Source organism: Corvus hawaiiensis, chromosome 6, assembly GCF_020740725.1.
Source record: "Corvus hawaiiensis isolate bCorHaw1 chromosome 6, bCorHaw1.pri.cur, whole genome shotgun sequence".
Classification (NCBI taxonomy): Eukaryota; Metazoa; Chordata; class Aves; order Passeriformes; family Corvidae; genus Corvus; species Corvus hawaiiensis.
This window is the reverse complement of record NC_063218.1, coordinates 30,226,707-30,240,026: the sequence shown is the minus strand read 5'-3', so window position 1 is coordinate 30,240,026 and position 13,320 is coordinate 30,226,707. Positions and strand designations below refer to the sequence as shown.

The 13,320-nt window shown below is 37.6% G+C and overlaps 1 long non-coding RNA gene across 1 annotated transcript; it reads right to left on the bottom strand.

The window, feature by feature from the left end:
- Nucleotides 1–1,324: 1,324 nt before the first annotated feature.
- LOC125327792 lies at nucleotides 1,325–12,729 on the bottom strand. Its single transcript, XR_007204373.1, has 2 exons — nucleotides 12,115–12,729; nucleotides 1,325–1,678 (listed from the first exon to the last, which is right to left on the bottom strand). It is a non-coding gene; the product is annotated as an uncharacterized LOC125327792 (long non-coding RNA).
- Nucleotides 12,730–13,320: the final 591 nt, after the last annotated feature.

Below are 13,320 nucleotides of genomic sequence, written 5' to 3'. Positions count from 1 at the left end.
TTTTGTTTAACTTATTTAGCACAGACAGAATGACTTGGATAGTTTCTCTTTTCTCCCTGTTTTATAGCTCCACAGTAATGAAACAGAATTGAGAAAAACCTCTGAAAAATCGGATTTTTTTGTTGAAAGCTGATTTTGAAGTATCTGTACAAGGTTACTTTTTGTTCTGCATAGAAATGCACTTTCTAAAAATCTATGTTGTAATTAGATTACTTTCTCAATCATAAATGTTACTGCATGACTTCCAACAGTGATTGTACTTACTGGTAAAATGGAGCCTTTAATGTACAGATATTTTCAAGTTGCTGCTCAAGCCTAGCAGGTACATTCTGGGACTACTGGACCATTAGCTGGTTGGCTCTTCATGTCACTTCTGTTACACATCCAGTTACACATCCACAGGGTACCAACGTGTCAAGGCTGTGTCTGTGGTGCCGAGTCCCAGGAGGATTTGTGAGAAGTACACTGGGAATAAGAATGTTGAGGGATCCCTATGAGCACCTCTTTAATTTGCTCTTCTCTCCCATCTCTCTCAAATTAAAAATTAGTAGGCAATTGCTTAAATCCTTTTGGATTGCAATGACGCTTGGAACCCACCAATCAAGACAGATGTGGATGTCTGTCAGAATAGCCTCCATTCTTTTCTCTTTGCTTTCACTGTTATTGTGCTATCCATCTTTATTCTCTTTAACTCTTTCCTCAATTTTTTCCTATTTTTGCCTGGTTTTTGTTTAGTTCATCAAAATTTGCACCATATTTTTCTTTCCTGTAAGATTTTTGATAACTTTTTTTAATTCAAGGTTTTGTTAATTGATTTTATTTTCCTTCATGATGTTTTCTACCTTCTCTGTTACACGCTTTGCTTTGTTAAAGTCCCTTTTATATTTATAAAGCTGCTTTTATGTTTGACATAACAGTTGTAGAATTCCTTGTGCTGAGTATATCATAAGGGGTTGTTGCATTTTGTTTTGTGGTGTTGTGTTTTGGTTGTTCGTTGTGTTGCGTTTTGGATCACAGTCTGTTAAGCTTTATTAAGTTTACTTGTTCAGCCATCCTTGATCAGATTTTGGACTTCATCCTATTGTTTATTATTTCCTTGTTGGAATAGGCCTCCAGCATTAAATGTTCTAGGCTGGTGGTCTCCAAACTTTTTTGATTGCACATCTCTGTCAGTAATAATTTTGGAATAGGCACACCCAATCTTTGTATATTTATTAATGTATAACTTACGTATGAATGCTACTGTAATAACACATTCTGTACACTATAAAACATAAAAAGACAAAATTAGAAAGTGAACGAGATAAAGTTGAAACAAACACAATTTTTAAAACATTTTTTGATTTTATCTATTAATGGTACAAAGAATATTTTCCTCCTGCACTCCAGTGGATTTTCTTGTGCATCCCGTTGGGTCCTTGCATCCCACTAGGACCCCACAGTTCTAGATATTCCAAAAACAAGCATTGGTAGCCCCCAACACACTTCTTCCAAAGAGCACCTAAGTTCATAAGTGTTCTTAGTTTCTTGTTGTTTCTTCCATAACTGATAAAGGAGGCAGAGTTTGTTACAGCTCCAGAGTAGTTAGAGCAGCAGTAGCTAGTTGAAACAATAATTCCTCTTCATTCATCTTCCTCTTCTCCACTTTTTTACCTTTCTTTTGTGGTTTTTGTCCATCCTTTTAAAGTAAACAATAAAATACATTTACAAGCCAATCACCCTCTTACACAAGCTCATTTGCAATTCTGCTACTAGATTAGAAATACTGTTGTGTTCTAAACCAGTCCATGCTTGCTTCATTACTAGGGGTTTGACAAAACTCCTTTTAACCTCAGTCTGGCAGAACTTCTTAAACAGTTCTGTGCTAGTATTAGAAACTCTTTAGCTCTGCATTATTAGTGTGTAATTCTACAGGGAGAAATTATCTCTCTTTGACTATGGAAGGGCTTTATTCTGAATGATGCGAGGTACTTTAGGATGAGTAGCACCACTGCTCTTTTTTACCAATATTCTTCTGCTCTTTAATGACAGAAAGACAAAAAAAAACCCAACTAGAATCACCTACAATGTACCTAAAGGCCATTACTAAACAAGCAGTGTTTTTGTAATTCTTCATTTTCTTGTAAGAGTAATGACGCATGAAAATAAATAATTGATGGAACCTGAAGCATAATTATGCTACACCTGAAAATTCAAATGAATTTGTATTACAAATAAAAGTCCATTCGAAGTCATGAGGAGCAACCTGAAAAGCAATAACCTCATGTTTAACTTTACTGAAATATTACTTGCAGACATATCTACCCAGCATTTACCTTTTGTAACATTCTTTTCCCTAACTCAAATTTCTGGGATGCTATGTAGAACCAGGATCATTTCTTCCTTTAGTTTTCTGTTTAGAGTTCACCTATCTCACATGATTGCTTCCATGCTAAGTAATTAATCTTCTATGATATCATATTGGTTGTTTTGGCAGTGGTGACATTTTTATATCCCATGACATTCTCCCAACAGTTCCAGAAGCAGGGGGTAAACCAAGAATATATGTTAAGCTGTAATTTTCAAACCCCTTATGTTTCGGGGCTCAAGATTTTTTTTTTCTTTTCATTTGAATACTGCAGAGATAATTTTCCTAAAGGTAAAGCCTCCAGTATTTAATTTCCTTTTTATTAATAATTGAACTCGGAATCTTACTCCTCTTTGGCTTCAGGTGGGTATAACTGCTGAAACCAGCAGAACTTTCCAGGGCTTTCAAGCAGATCAGCTTGGAAAATGTGGCTGAGCAAAAGAATTTCTTAATATTGACAGCTATTTGATCATGCAAAAGTCATCTGTAAAATTCCATGCCCCAAAACACTAGTAGGAATGGGGGATAATTAGAAAATTTGAGGACTATAGGACTGATGTTTAAAACACTGGAGTGGTACTTCTAAAAAGAATTTTTCTTTTTCAGATTGATCAACTATTTCCTGTTTATCAGTAAGTCATTTAACCTGTACCTCATTGCCTTATGCATAAAAGCCTCACAGGAACTATGGGAGTTTAAAATTCACTAAGAAGCGTGAACATCTTAGCTGTATCAAACTGGAAGACCTCTGAAGATCCAGAAAACTACTAGCTTTAGGACAGAGGCAGGGTGTTAGCTAACCCAAGACCGTAACTACAGTGCATATTCTGTCTTTTTCTCTTAATGTTCAGGCTTTGAGACCTCACTTAGTTTGTATGCTTCTTAGCTTGTATGCTTCCAGGCCAACTGATTGAATTTTCAGGATATATTTAGACATGATATTTTAAATATTCATCCTATTATTTATTTAATCTTGAATTTATTTTATGCTTGTACAGAAATTCATCTTCTTCCTGGTGTTATAGAAATTGACTCCACAAAATAATATGTCAGTCACTTAGTTCAATATGAATAGTCCAGTTTCTGCTGGGGTTTGGACTCCTTTGAAGGTGACAACCTAAATTAACAGTTTTGTAGGGTACACAATGATTCATAATTAATGGCCAGAGTAAATATGCTAGTTATAGTTCTACCAAATAAATATTTCTTCATCCTTGGGCATTTATGCCTTCTATTTAACTATAAATAGTTGTTGTGTCTTTCTTAATTTGATAGGAGAACAATATACATAGACAACTCTTCTTGGGCTTATTCCAAAGCCTAAAAATTCAATGAGAGTTCATTAAGAATTTTGGTGCAGTTTGTATGAACTCCTTAAGCTTTCTTCTGAAGATTTTCTCTCAAACATATCACGTTTCCGAATTTGCTGTAGTTAATTCCCATTTTTCTTGCACTTGAATACTTAGAACCTGCATTCTGAGTGCAGTAGTTTAATTCTTACAGTAGCCATTTAGATAATTTTCACCTGAGTTGTCATAGGGTCTTCATCGGGAATTGGCTTGACCATGAAAGACAGAAAAAGGAATCAGTGCAGATGAGTCTTACAGAAGACCAAGTATTTATTTTCAGTTTCCAAAAGCTTTGACAAAGTTTACATTTCAGAAGAGATTCTGTATTTAACGCCTTTACCTTAATTATATATATATATTATATATTATATATATATATATATTATATATATATATTATATATTTTTTGAAAGCATCATCGATTTTGATTGTTACTTTCAAAAAAGTATGTGTAGTGTGCTAAATGTAAGGTAGGCTGGAGGAGCTGCACACATAATTCTTAGTTGCCTCTCACTCAGCAGGAATCTAGAGATTTGGCACAGATATGTTGGTTCCATCTGCAATACGAGAGATGACTTGGAACCCTCAGCCACTAGCTATTCTTTTTTACTAATTTTTGCTGAATCCTAAGTCTTAAGGCCATTTTATCTCATTTTTAAATGCAGTATGCTATAGTTGAAATTTTCTTAATGTCAAGCTATGTCAAGTGTATATCCAATATCTTGGTCTTTCAAGATGTTTTGCACTGGGAAACAACTGCTTGACATGAGAACCATTCCTCTGAGGGCAACCTTGTAGCCTGCTAGTTTTGATACCGTTTTGAAAAGTAGGAAAACATTTAGATTTTCCTTGTGGTGACTGCCTTTGGTTGTACTATGTGTATTATTTTAGAAAATATTTTATGGGGAAATAATTGCTTTATGAACCATTGAATTGACCTTTGTTTTTTCCCTGAGCATCTACTATGCTTAAGGCAACAGATTAAAACTGTATTTTCAGCAACATTTTCCCCAGCTGACTTAAATTATGAACTTTTGCCAGCGAGATTTTACTGATGCCATCTGGTACTTTCTCTGATCTTGAATTACTGAGATTTTAGGTAGATTACCTGTTCCTTAAATATGCATTTAACCTTTCAATTTTGACCCTTTTTTTCAGAAGTTTCCCAGGGTTTTGAGATGATTCAACTCCCCACCTGCAATGGATCATTGTTCCCAAGCTTAGAATAGTTCCTGTTTGTCAATTCTTTACAGGATTGAATGACAATCAATAGAAATTTTAGCTATGCCTTAACAGTATTTTAAATGGAAAATTCTATTGCTGCTGTCCACAATTCCTACCTGTAGTACATGCTGGACAGCTTTATACAAAATGCTAACTGAAATTTGAATTTTAAACATCTTTGTATCAAGCACAAATAAGTTTGATGACCAGTAACACATCTTTCTATGTTAAGGATGACAGTACCTTGAGTAAAGTATTCCAATACATTGGAAATCCAGCATTCTGTTCTGCAATTAACTCAGAAATGTCCCATTTTCTATCATGTTAATGAAGTCTTGCTAAATGCTTAGTCTTGTATAAAACAGGGCCTTTTAACAAAAAAATTAGGTAGACCCTGACTTTTTTGTCCTGTAGTTAGGACTTTGAATAAATAAGTGACAAAATAAGTACTGGTAGAAAATATTTCCCGCTGTCATTCTAGAATACTGTTTAGAAAATTATTAAACCCTGGAAGTTTTAATTAAACCCCTTTTAGTCCACTGGAATTGTTTCCACCAAGCATTCTACAATGGCTTAAAATGTGTTTTTGCTATTCTCACTTCACTCTGCTTTTTCATCTCATTTTTTTTTAGCCTGTAGGTACTTAATAGGAGTATCTTAATAAATGCTCTCTGAGATGCTCTCTGAAATCTTAAAAGTCTGTCAGTACTGTTATAATGTTACACATATATTTTATGGGTAAAATGAAAAAGGTCAGTCTGCTATGGATTCTTATTAGTTGTACTGAATGCATTATGGAAATTCTGGATTGGAATTAAGATTGCTTTACTGAAGATAGCTCATTGAAGGATATAGATTTGGTAAATATTTGGGTGTTCTTTATAAAACACACTATGGAAGTAACTATTGATAAAATCTGGTAAAAAGCTTAAGCCATACCTGCACAAAAAAGGTGGTCGTATTATAGGTTCCCTGTAAAAGCAAAATTTGTGATCCAGTGGCTGACTGAAAATTCAGAAAATGGAACCCCTATTACATAACAATTCCTTCGGGATAAGGGTAGATTTTTGAATTATACCTTCTCTTTCTCTCAATCTCTCTCTCTCTTACTGGGCATAATGAGAAATGAATGGCAAAAGTTGGATACAATTTGCATTTGTAACATGATATGCAATCACAATACATGAGCTTACTCTTATAGGATTTTTCTTATATTACATAAACTCTCTTTATAAGGTAACTTTGTGGAAGCTTCTTCAATCTTGTAGCTAATTGCTTAATTGCTAATTGCTCAATTTTCAAGGGAATCTAATGGTCAGCAAGATTCCAGAGAACTTTCATTTTGGTTATGAGAGTTTTAGCTTTGATTAATAAACTGTTATGTTTGAGATTATTTTTCATCTTTTGAAAATGGTGGCACAAAAGTAATTTTTCTACTGAATTTGTCTAGGGGGCAAAAATCCTGAAAATACTTAGAAACAAAATTTGTGAAAAAATAGTTTCCATCAAATAAAAATTTTTCTTTGTAATTCAGATAGTGTTTTTCTGCAAAGTAAATCTGCAGCTTTCTGGATTTTTTTTTAAACTGTAAGAAAATGAAATGACCTGACTTGAGAGCATTCTTTGAAAAATGGAGTAGCAAACTTTTGGGGTAAATGTATTTTGAAGGAGCTTTGGTTTTTAGCAAGATAAATAATTTTTCCAGAAAGTTCCAAACTAGTCTCTGCATTATCCAATTCTACACCTGGATCCACTTACTGCACCTCCATGTAATATGGTGCAGCTACATCCTCTGTTAATAATTGAGATATTTTTATCTAAACCATCTCACAGCTTTGCAAAACTGTATGTGGAAACCATCACGATTTTATGAGATCATCAAATATCTTTGTGTTCCTAATAGCATCAGCAGAATCCATGGGTCTTGTAACACAACATTTCTTTAGAAAGATATGTCCATGAATTGTGGCAAAGCAAACTCTCTGCATGCACCACAGATTCAGAAAATCTTATGTACTCATATCTGAGAGCAATGGGTGCTTCTTATTCAATGGCAGAATTGGTCTTCAGAAGTAGGATTCCATTCTTACATAAACTGCTAATTTCCAGTGTGAATTCATCCTGCTGAAGCTTAGCTTCTCATCTGTAAAGCATCACTTCCCTCTCTCCTTGGTCTATGCAGATTAAGAAATGTTTGTCCTCCTGCTTTCACACACAGTACAAGCAAATGTATGCAGAGAGGTTAGCAGAAAAGCAAGTATTTGATGGTTTCCTCTATTGAAGGTTAATTCTTTAGTGAGAATGCAATTAAAATAGACTGCTTAATTGCTGCTTTTGTTGTAATCATGAGACATCTGTCTCTGATTCTGAAAAACTAAAAGGCAGCTGAGAAACAATCTGGAAATTCACACATTACTTTGCAGCAGCTGGCAAATTTGGGTTCCTTTAGTTTCAAATTAAAAGAATTTCTTCCTAATGTCTAATCTAAACCTACTCTCTTACAGTTTGAAGCCATTCCCCCTTGTCCTGTCACTCCAGGCTCTTGTAAAAAGTCCCTGTCCATCAGGCAGGCAACTTTCAGGTACTGGAAGGCCACAATTAGATCACCCCAAAGCCTTCTTTTTTCAAGGCTGAACAATCCCAATTCTCTCAGCCTTTCCTCATAGGAGAGGTTCTCCATCCCTCTGATCATCTCTGTGTCCCTCCTCTGGACTCACTCCAGAAGGTCCATGTCCTTGCTGTGCTGGGACCCCAGAGCTGGATGCAGCACTGCAGGTGGGGTCTCACCAGAGCAGAGCAGAGGGGCAGAATCCCCTCCCTCTCCCTGCTGCCCACGCTGCTCTGGGTGCAGCCCAGGACACACTTGGCTCTCTGGGCTGGGAGTGCACACGGCTGGGTCATGTCCAGCCTCTCACCCAGCAGCACCCCCAAGTCCTTCTGGGCAGGGCTGCTCTCGATGTGTTCATCCCCAGCCTGTGCTGATACCTGGGGCTGTCCTGACAGCACCAGCACTTGGTCTTGTTAAACCTCAGGAGATTCCCATGGCCACATATCTTGAGCTTGTTCAGGTCCTTCTGGATGGCATCCCATCCTTCAGGTGTGTCAACCACACAGCTTGAACATGAGCTACCAGAGGTGGTTGTGACTCAGACCTTGCAGAAGGACTTACAGAAGAGAACTTGACTACACTGGGAGGTTACAGCAGTGTGCTGGAAACAACACCACAGGTGGCAGAATTGCATCTGCTCATGCCACTGGTCTGGTAGCAGTTTTCAAAATGCTAAATTTGCAAAGCAATACATGGATAGGCTATGAAGTCCTTATCACTCTCTATAGAACGTGACAAGGGCAGAATCTATGGCAAAAATACCCAAGAGTGCAGTGAGCTTGGGAGAGACTGAAGGTGGAGTGAGACATAAATCTGGATGAGGAAGTTCCTTTGTCTGCAAATTTCTGAGTATGTGTTGTGTTCTTTCTCCCTCTCTCACTGTTCTCCTTTGTCATCAAAATTTCTAGGTATAAATCTACCTAATGTATAAACTAATTAAATATCTACTAAGGTGTCATGTAATTTCATTATACTTCCTGAGTGATCATTCTGCTAATCTGAGCTTTTTGGCGTTACATAAGGAAATATAATTTAAATAAAAATAATCACAAATTTCATTTAACTAGGCAGAATTTAGCCTTTAGCAATGATGGGTTTTTGAAATATTCCTAATATAAGGTATTGTAAAACTGTCTTTAGTACATATAGCAATTAGCCATTGTCTTTGAAATTGTTATATATTGATTCTGTACCAGCAGCCAGAGACTCATCAAGTATCAAATTATGATTTTATGATACTGAACATACACCAAGTTTTTCTTCATATTCCATCTTTCCTGCTGTTTAGGTCAGATGTGTTTTCTGACTGAAAAAAACCAACAACAACAGTAGAAATGAGACTCATAAATACTGACAGAAATACTGCTTTATCAGCTTTCTGAAGTATAGCAGCTATCTCTCTGAGACACTGCAAGGACTTCCAGCCTAGATACATGCTGGCAACAGCTGAAGTGTTGTGGACATTTTTCTGTCCTCTTGAACTACTCCCTCTCTCTCAGTGCATAAGACATCCTGAGCAGCCTAAACTGCAGCAGTTTTGCTGGGCTATGTTTTATTTCAGTGTAGACTGGTCTTCGTGCTATGACATGCTGGAGTCCTACCCTGCCCTGCCTGCTGCATGCTGGCTTGAGAGGGACGCAAAGCCCTCCTGGACCCAAGACACTCCTCCTGTGCAGGCACACAGGACCTCCCTCCCAGCATGCTCTGAGCTCTCCTTCCACTGCAAAGGGGGAAGAATGGACATGAGAATCTCATTCCTTCTTTGGAACTGACATGTGGCAAATAATACCTCTGGAGAGTGAGATTCCTTTCACTGCCACTCACCTCCACTTACTCTGCCCGTGCCTAAACCTCTCAGCTCCATTACAAGATGTTCTAGCTGCATCTCTAGCTGCAGTGCCCACCTCATGATTTTACCCTTTCGGCACACACTTAAGATGTTTTAGGTTAATTATAGAAGTGCACCAGTACATGAGTGAGTGAGAGAAAGACATAGAGAGATGATAACAGCCTGCAATTATGTGAAGGGTTTAAATGCTGAGAAGACAAGGAATGTATTGAGCATGAAACATGGGCTAGTACTAGGGTGGATGAGACACAAGAAAGGGAAACACCCAGTGAATTCTCTGGAAAAGTTTGTCAGACAGTGTGATTATTAAATTTGGAGACTTTCTTTTAGGAGAAAGATTTCTCACATGGAAGGTTCAAGACTTCAATAGTTTCACAGGGAATAATTTCAGATTTGTGGTGACTGCAGAACTGGCTTCTCTTTGTACGTGCATGCACACAGAGTCATAACTGCACAGACACTGATAACAGCATATGGCTCCTTTGTGATGGTGACTCCTTCAATGACAGTGATTTTCATCACATAGTGCATGTTTGGCATTCTCATCTCATCAGGACTTCTGCCCATCAACAAGACTCTGCTGCAATGCTGCTTATATTTCTAAAGACCATATAACTCCAAACAGCTGTTGTGAGACAAAAGAAAACCTGTCAGAATGGCATTTTCTTCTTATTCTTGAAAATGTAAGGTTTCTTTCAAATACTACACTGGCCTGAGGCTTAAGAGAGGTAACATTTGGCTCTGTGCTAGGACAGATTTTATATGTCAACATCCATTGGATTTAGAAATAGCAGATTTTAAGTGAGAAGTTGCTATAAAATCTGCTAGGTCAGGGTATACTGTACATAAACTTGTTTGGTATATTATAAAAATGTATTGATTTTATTGGGACATTTACAGAAAAAAATTATAATCTGAAAGGCTGAACTAAAAAATACAGGGAGGATCTGATCCCACACATTTGAAATTTCTGAACACATTGCTAACTACTGTAAATAATCTGAAGTCTGTTGTAATAAGTGTTCTATGCTTTAAAGATTTTAAAGAATCATGGCTATATTTTAAGCTTTCTTGGTTTTTTTAGTCAAAAGCTGAATAGCAGTTGTGAGGATTTCTAGGCATCATAAGATCACAGTATGATTTTTTTATTCACATTTTTACCATGCAGAGGTAAGGACTCATGTTATGATTTTGGCTGCAGTCACAACAGTGTCTTGTTGGTTGAATAACACGTCCAGTTTTGCCTACATGCCTGTGTCTCATATATATATATATATATACACATCTCTCTATATATACACAGACCTACATATACTTAATTTTGTTCTCCTATTAATAATCATACACATTGAGGCTTCATGCTCCTGTGTGTTCAGGCTGTTTTAGGGACATGCAGATCACGTCCACTGCAGATCTTTCTGCTCTCCAACACCCTGTGCTGGTTGTGCTTCCCTTGTCTCTGGGGTCATTCCCAACAGCTAAGTCATGAGAAATGTACACAGCATGTGGGGGCCCTGGTCAGTCAGAGCTGGAGGATTTTTCCTGTAGATGACATTGCATAACATACTTCAGTAGGTTTTTGCTTCCCTGTTTGCTTCTCTAATCTTCTAGAGGCTGCAATAACACTTTATTGCAGAAAGCAGAATTATTTTGGCCAAAGGAATACCTTTAGCTGGGTACTTTTCAAAATACTACAAGGCAGGAAGTGATATTTTGGAATAACGTACTTTGTGTGGTCCCCTTTTCATTTGACCTTGTAATATATGGGAGTGTGTTGGTGTGTGGATTGATGAGTTCTCAAGGGCATCAGGATCCTAACTGTGAGTCCTGCTGGATTAGAAATGTAAAACTTGAGGAGATAGTAGAGAAAGCCAAAATTTAGTTAGAAAGTAAACAAGAAAATACAAACACTTTCGTAGATTTTTCAGTGAGGGCTGGCTGTGTCTCAGTTTCAGGAGAGTCTGTCTCTCTCTAGCCAAAGGGAATGTAGGATGTGTCAGAGAGGGTCTGATTGGGGAGGAATTCAATGCAACTATCAGCAGTGGACTTCTATGTAAATACTCCAACACCTCTGAACCAAGGAACAGCTGAGATAACATTGTAAACTAATCTCTAGTGCTGGCGAAGCTGCTCAATCCCTCACATTATATGGTTTCTGTAGAAAAGATGTGCTAGGGAAAAAAAGAAGCAGATTTAAACTATACATGGCAACTTACCATCGGGTAAAATATGCTGACTTTTTAGAATTGAAAGCAGCATATGGTATTTTTTTCTTTGAAATGGTGCTCTGTGCCAGGGTGTATTTGCTTAGAAATCCTTGCCTATATATGAATTCTTATATAAATAGGCATTGCTATCACCAAAACATTTCCAAGTCCCTGTTATGTGTGCCTGATCAATTTTTGATAAATATATACTCTCTTGGGGTCCTTATCCCACCAGTATTGACTTTGGTTGATTTTCCATCAAGACAAAGCAAACAAAGAGCCGAAGTTTGTCCAGAGCAGAGGCATTGAAGCACAGTGTTTTGCTGCTTTGACCTTTTGAGGTCACTGTATTTCACAGTCCTACGCAGCCTTTCTTAGGTAGCTAAGAAAGAAGAGCAATATATAAAAATATACATATATATACACATAGATATATATACATGCATATAAAATATATATGTGCATATATATTTATATATACTCATGTATTAAATATGCATACAAAACTCTGTACACAAATGGTGTCTCACCTGGAACAGGTTCTCTTTCCTCGAGGCATTTAAAGAAAAGCAGGAGCTATTAATGTCCAAGAAGTTTGCTGCTGCCATCTCTTTCAGAGTTGTGCTCAAAATTGGGCACAAACTCAAGATAAACCGGGGTTGGGGTGGAGCTAACCACCTCGTTAATTGTGCTAGAAACAAGGAAACCTTTTCCACAATCTCTGATTTCAGAAGAAATTAAAGTCTGAGGGTCTCTGACGCCCCCTTTGGATACCGTTTAGAAACAAACAGCGATTTCCAGTTGTCACACACGTTGTCAGAGCCAAACCACAATGCAAAGATTGCTCTTCCAGCAACACTTCTCAAAGCCCCCAGACTGCCAGTTGTGTAGCATCCACAAGCTCTTTCCTTCCACCTAATTTAAGACGTATATAACCATGTGATGGCTGTCAGCCTTTGTGTGGCATCTCTTAAACTGGACCTGCGTTTAAGCAGTTGATCCACTTAAATGTTCCCCTCTTGACTTTGAATCTCACCATTCCCTTCTGTCCCAAACCTCAACTCTCCCCCCTGCATCCTAGCATTGTGTCACAGGCAGACACGGAGCCGTTTACAAGCTGAGCTCCTGGAGGACACTGTACTCCACACTATAATGAGTTTCTCTGGGACATGAGTTGACAATCTCTGCTTTCACATACCAAGCCAACCCACTCAAGGGATGCCTCTCCAGTCTTTCTATTTTTAACAAACAAAAAAAAGTCCTGAAGACACATGGATTTTCTAGGTTCCACCGCTGGAACAAATTATCAATGAGGATGTTTCAACAACTGAGCAGGAAAACAACTGTCACATTACATTAATACCATAGCTGTTTTTTGTCCAAGCTATTCCCATATCTCGTCCTCTGCCCTATCTCTTACTGATCTGGTGTGCATTAAAAGCGCAAAAATAAGGAGTTTAAGTCTATGCATATTAACATAAATGATCATATCCCATTTTGTGCTATAGATGTCAGCCAAAAGCAGAGAAAAGGGTGATTTTTGCAGCATGTGCTCATCAAAGTTTAAAAAGAATTGAGCGTGCACTGCTCCTTCCTAAGGCAACACAGAGAGCAGAGGCTGCCTGCATGCAGGAGAGGAGCCTCAACTGTTGGCACCGAAGTAACCTCATCACTCGTTGATTAAAGATGAGCTCGACTGGCCTTTTTTTCGGTGGAAAAATTAAAAGCCGGGAAGA